The sequence below is a fragment of the Atta cephalotes genome (genome assembly GCF_000143395.1).
Source record: "Atta cephalotes unplaced genomic scaffold scaffold00016, whole genome shotgun sequence".
NCBI lineage: Eukaryota > Metazoa > Arthropoda > Insecta > Hymenoptera > Formicidae > Atta > Atta cephalotes.
In genome coordinates this window covers 805,994-812,591 of record NW_012130080.1, presented here as the reverse complement: position 1 = coordinate 812,591, position 6,598 = coordinate 805,994, and the positions used below count along the sequence as shown (strand labels likewise).

Genomic DNA, 6,598 nt, shown 5'->3' with positions numbered 1-6,598 from the left:
GAACGAGAGAGAGAGAGAGAGAGGGGCTTGCAGGCTCGTTTCATATTTACGTGTCGATTACACACATAGTAATCGAACGATTTTGACCGCGGCGTAATTACATCCGATAATCATAGCACAATACCGGGGAGTAAATTTTCTCCGGCCTCGATTGTGAGTCGCGACGACGACGCTTCACGCTCGTCGGTTCACCACCGACTTCTACACTCCTAAACAGTTGTATGGCATCCAAGAGGATCCGAATAGGAATCGTCTGTTGAATATTTACGCCCGTTACGAAACTGTTTCAGAACTCCGCCGCGCCGCGAAGAATCTTCACTGATTTCAGGCACACTCACGCAATCATAGGCTGAGTATTCACTTCGATATCTCATATCTCGTTTCCGAATATCCTTATCCGAATAATCTCGCGTTTCACAAATTTATTAACGCCTGTTTCGAATGGAAAGCGTTTCGTTAGATTTCAGAAGATAGGCGCGCAGAACTTCATAATTTTCATTCACTCACAGATTGCGTGATGACAAATGCATATGACATTACGAACGCTTAATTAAAACAAACGGTAAGTTGACATTCCGTTGTTGTTTTCAATGATGAAAGGCATCGCTACGCTCCGAAATGCGTTTCCATTCACTGTGTCTCGTAAACATTTCTAATGTGTCAAAAGTTAGGCGCATTATTTCTTCATTATTCTGCACTAACGTGATAAATAATTGCAATATTATTCCGGTAATAGATTATTGTCTATGATAATTCAATTAAGTATCATTGAAATCTTCTTTTTACAATAAACGCCCGGAGTGACACGAACTTAATGAATGTTTCAATAAATCTGTAGTAACTCTTTAATATATAGCGTTCGTATCATATAATATAATAATAATAATAATAATAATAGTGCAATATTAAATATTATTCATTTTCGTTTTATGAAATTTTCGGTTTTCCAAATATTCTTCTTTCTACTTATTAAAATCTACTTTAATTTTATATCAAAGCTCTATACTCTTAATTTTATCTAATACTTTAATGTTGATAATGTCATATTTATCTAAATTTTGAATTTAAAATTTACCGCGTCACAGAGACCGCAAAATTTAGATCCTTTTTCGAAGAATTAATCAGCTCTCGCTTCACTGACGGTTTCTTGTTCAATTCAGCGGTCAAATGTAACGAATTGCGGGACGAATAGCCTTGTTATAGCCTTTTACATTCACTTACAACAAATCTGTCAAAAAAATTTATACCTACGTGTTCTAATGCGTGACTTACTTATTATTTAATGTATGTCTAATATAAAAAAATATAAATGCCTATTCTCTGATACATAAACTATTACAAGTAATTTTTTAAGATTTGTTGTAATAAATATTATATTTACGTATGATTTGCGTTATATTCTTCATGGTTACAAAATTATGTTTCTGGCTGTCGGATATAATAAGTTTCTTTCTCAATGTGTTTTTCAGTTTGATATTGTTTGTGCTTAATAAATATCTTAAAGTTACGTAAATCCGATTATTGTAACACTAAAATAATAATGCGCGAAGAAAGTTTTATTTTTTGCTTTTGATATGTAGATATAGGTGTATCATGACATTCGAAGAATTTTTTATCTTTCGTATTATACCGAGCAAGTAGCAAATTATATTTTCAAAGTAGACTGCTGTAGATCAAAGTATATATCTGTGCAGTTTTCATTAACCGCAATGTTAATATGTGTTTCTTTAAAAAAAACAACTCTATATTACTTTTAGTTTTATATCTAATACTTTAAGTATTACAGTTTTTACAAATTGACATTCTTGATAAATGTTTGAAATGTACAGTTATTCTAAAAAAATATATGTGTATCTACGTTTTTGAGTTGTGTGTCGATGCTCGGCATATTTTCGTTTCGTGTAAATTCAGAATACTTGATGTAAACTCGTTTCGAGATTCGAAGTGAAGGAATTGCGGATGAAATTCGATTGCATTGACACTTTTCGATCATTCAGTGTGTAGTGTTAAACAGACCGTATTGATTCCGATAACTGAATCCATGCAAAAGCAGTGCTTCTCGCACGCCGATAACTCGCATGTTTACATGCTTTACGCGTGCGGTATTGTGATGTGATTCGTATGCAACTTTTTTCGACTCCAATCTCTTTTGTTGCCCAACTTTTAATGAGATAACGATAAATTCTTTTCGCATACTTATGCTTCTATACAGCTGACTCATTCTTGCTAATATATAAACAAGAATTAAAATCGTATAATTTTAGTTTTCTCCATTTTTTTTACGTTAAGAAATGTTTCTTACATCAATTTTCATGTCTTCTTTGCCAAGAATAAATATTGGTGATACATCCACAAGGTGTTAATTGTGTTAAAAATACTGCTGCAAAAATAGTTCTCAGTAAACCGGATATAATGAATATTGACAATTTCAGGCAAATAATATGTTTGCATCTGGTACCGTCGGTGTCTTAATCGCAGTCGGATCGTGCAGAACGATTCAACACGCGCTTTTTACCGCTCAATTCCGCTTCGTCTCGTCGTTCAGTCCTGGTTGCGCTTGCAAAATTGCCGAAACGTGCGTGCGTGTCTGTTTCGATGGATCGCAAACTCTTTTGCGTGCAACACGGAGAATTCTTTAGATCGGAGAAAGCGACGTCTACAGCAAAGCTCGGTCCTTGACAGGTGAATTTTTGCAATGACTTAACGCTCCGTCGCAGGTTGCAAAACATTTACGAAATACGATAAGTACTTTGCTAAATGCGCGCGACTGCCGAAGGAACAACAGCGAGTATCTGCAAATTTTTATCTGTTTACTACCGATGACAGGTATCGTAAATTCAAATGGTCGCAGATGCATACAAATATTAAATTTATTTGCTATTACTGGCAGTAATTTTATCAACTTTTAATTTTATTTATTTTTGTATTGTTTTAAAGGTCTATCGATATTTATTTTAATGAGAAATGTGATCATTTGCAAACTTTAAATTTCTGTTCGTTAGTTAGGAATAAACTTCAATATCGTAGACCGTCTCCATTTCTACTTGTTTTTTTTTTTAATCTGCTATTTATTTTTACGTGTCTCTATATATTATTTCGCATTTATTTTTTTGATCCTTCCAAACCTCGTTCTCGTTACAGTTAGAGTGAGGAATGAAAAGTATGTAGCATCTAGGAGCTGAATGAAAGGTGCAATGAATGCATTTCGCATGAGTGGCGTGTACGTTTCGGTGAGGAAAATTTGTATCCGTAGGTATAACGCGATAGCGCGTTTAGGATTAAAAATTCCAACCGCGAGAATGGCGGACGGCTCTTCGACGACGAGGATCCGATTTTTCGTCGTCCGTCGGCGCTGTACCGCCATCGAATGAGCCGTGATTATGTATTTATGGGCATCCATCAATCACTTTCGCTCTCCCGATTGCGGATATCGGCCTTTAGCCTACGGATTAAAGTCGTATCGATTTCTCGCCGTTCCCTATTGGCCGTGCGCGCTGCGTCGCTACCGTTTTTTCCTTTTTTCGTCTGGACAGTCGTTAGGCATATTCATGCGCGAGATAAATGGGCCTAACTCGGTTCGATTCCCGCGATTTAGAGCTATATGGTGGGCGCCGCTCGATATGAGCCTAATTCCGTTTTCCAAAAATATGTACTTCGTAGTAAGGGTGCGACCATTCAAATGCAATCATAAACCTGTCAAACGTTTAATCAAACGTCGAGTAGTTTTACTCAAGCAGTGTCTCAGAAATTATATCTCTCTCGCGTTGTGCCATGCCTTATTACTTTTGTAATATATTGTGTGTGTAATATATTCTCATAAAAATTAAAAGATGCTGCAGACGTTTAAATTCACCAACTTGCAATAGGAAAAAGTGTATGTAAAGTTTGTTTGTTTTATATTTTTAACTGAAAAAGGAGAACTCTCTATATTTATATTACAAAGTAAATACAAAATAATTGTCATTACGAAGGAACGTTTTGTCTTACTAGAATTACGGTAATAGCGTGACCATGTAAGAGTTAACTGCACGTTTTGCACTACCACGATTTATATCGTTGAATTTTCTATTCTAACATAATGAGAAAAGAGAGAAGGAAGAAAGAAGCGATACGAAAGATAGCAAGGCGCGAGCTTACGAGAATTCTATCTGATTTTATACCATGTGCTTGCGATAATTGAATTTCTAAGGAAACTAATTACTGTCGTGTGTAATAATTATACTTCATGTATCGCGTAATCGTATGCGAGAAAAGTAGTAGAGAAAAGAAAATTTTAAATGTGAAATGGACGTTAAATGCTAAACGAAATCAAATTTGAAATAGAAATAACTTGACTGATTGAAATGGGAATAATATCTTCTATACATAAATAAAAGATATCGCAATGTTTTTTTAAATATTAATATTGATTCTAAAAAAGTAGATATAGATAATACACATACAAGAGCGTTTCTTTATTTTTTTCTTATTTTCATTTAAAATACTGGCGACACTTTTCCCTTTCTCTTTCTATACGATATTAATATAGCAAAAGCATTCTTAAATAGTTTAGTATTGATGCTTATCGATGTTTGGCCAAAATTTTTTATTATAAATTGTAAATTGTCATTTGGCGCGTTAAATAATAATCAATCTATCTCGATTATATTTGACGCCAGGCGGTCCTCCCCCTTGGTGAACGAGTTTTATTTTTATGCCGACACTAAATGTCAAATGAAAATTTCGACGCAAAAGTTTGTTTCGAAATAAAACATTATGGCTGACGTGAAGAGCTCGCGAATATACTTGCCGATTTCGAAGTGAGTTTGCTCCGCCGTCAAACGGTATCGAGAGTCTTGCCTTTTTCTCTGCGAAATCTTGATGATACCAATGACTCTATTTTCTTGTCAACGGATTAAATTAAAAGAGTACATAAATTAAATGTGAAAATAACACTCTCTCAATAAAAATAGCATTATGTGAAAATTTATTTGGTAAAGTTACATGTCGAAAGTGATAATCCTGGAGGATACCAAAGGCGAATTTTATTTTCCCTCGGAAATCTTTCACATGGTGAAAGATTTTTTTCCATTGCATTGCTCGCACGAGAAATTAATAGCCGAGTGAGATATTTTTTACGTCTCTGATATTTTTTTCGTACGATACATTATTGATTTTGTGAATTGATGTCAACTCCAGCTGCGTAGTATAACGAAGATCGAAGCAAAATGTTACAAGAGAAGATCACAAGAGAAGTGAAAAAGAGAAAGAGAGGAACAAAGGACCAATGCTGTCGGATTATTGGTGTTTATTTCGTCGGCTCGCAAAATTCGCCGACGGCGGCATCTTCATCACTCGGCAATTTTCTGAATTCTCTCAGTGATCCGCCGGCTCGCGATATATTCTACCAATTTATATTTTCACCCAGAAATAATCGCGCACAACACACACGAGTATTGCAGAGCAGGCGAATACGACATGTCTTGTCTTTTTTACCTCCCCCGCCTCTGCCGCCTCCTCCCTCTGCGTTTTTTTTTTTCGCAATTTATACTGAGATGCTTAAGCGCTCGCCTTGACCTATCTACTTATAAATGGCGGTCGTTTGTCAGGCTTTGCTAAATTTCCCTCGGTTCTTCGGCCTGCCGAGCCGGTTACAGCTGCGCGAAACCGAAGCGGCTCCGCGCTGTTTACGCAAAAACGTCATTTCCATACGTACGTCGGAATTCTCCCGTCTTGCATTAATCCCCATGACAGGACAAATTCGTATATTAACCTTAGGATGCATTATTCAATTTTTGCTCGAGACCAACGCGCGCAACATAATTCAGCACTTAAGCAGTATGAATTTTTATATGCATGCGACGTTTGTTAGATACTTTATTTCACAGCAGTATATAATATTGATAATGCTCGAAGGAATTAACTCAACTAAATTTACTTAATAAGAGAAGAGCGAAATAATTTATTTCAGAAAGAGAAAGAGACTAACCGGGTTCACTCAGTTCACTATAAAAAAGTAAAAATCCGTTTGTCTCTTTCTCGCACCATTTCCGGAAATATCTTCCATGTCAAGGCGGTCGGTCCATTGCTCGTACGTCTAGGTGACAGCTCGACATCGTCACGACGTCGCACTGTAACTTGTTCGTTTCGGTCACAAATTAACGCCGTCTGCAAATAGCGATTGTATTGTATATGACGCGCACGAGCTCGTTCTCTCGAACTGGCTTTGTCGCGAATCTTCTCGGCGACGTTGACGAGGATGACGACAACGACTACGAGCATAACGACGAGCTTCGTCGTCGGTAGACGTTCATCGCAAGTCGTCCATGATCGCGTCTTGAGACACAACCTTTTATCCCGCTTCTTCTTCCCGCTACCCTTTAAGATATTCCGCTCGCCGAGTGATATCTTCATACTGCCATGACGGTGAATTATTGTTCACAGCCTTTTTCAGTTCTCCAGTTCAGAGAATTTCGCATTCTAGACGCGACATGTTCGCGCGCTACCAGACAAGAATCACTTTTATGTCGTTTTTCTTGGATAAGTGCAAATTTTATCTGTATGAATAGAGAGAGAGAGAGAGAGAGAGAGAGAGAGAGAGAGAGAGAGAGACGACGAC

General features: G+C 36.8%; 1 protein-coding gene across 1 annotated transcript in view; it reads left to right on the top strand.

Annotated features, from left to right (window-relative positions):
* LOC105618391 (homeobox protein homothorax-like) overlaps positions 1-6,598 on the top strand; it is a 122,280-nt gene that overhangs the window by 934 nt on the left and 114,748 nt on the right. The gene's annotated exons all lie outside the window — the stretch shown is intronic.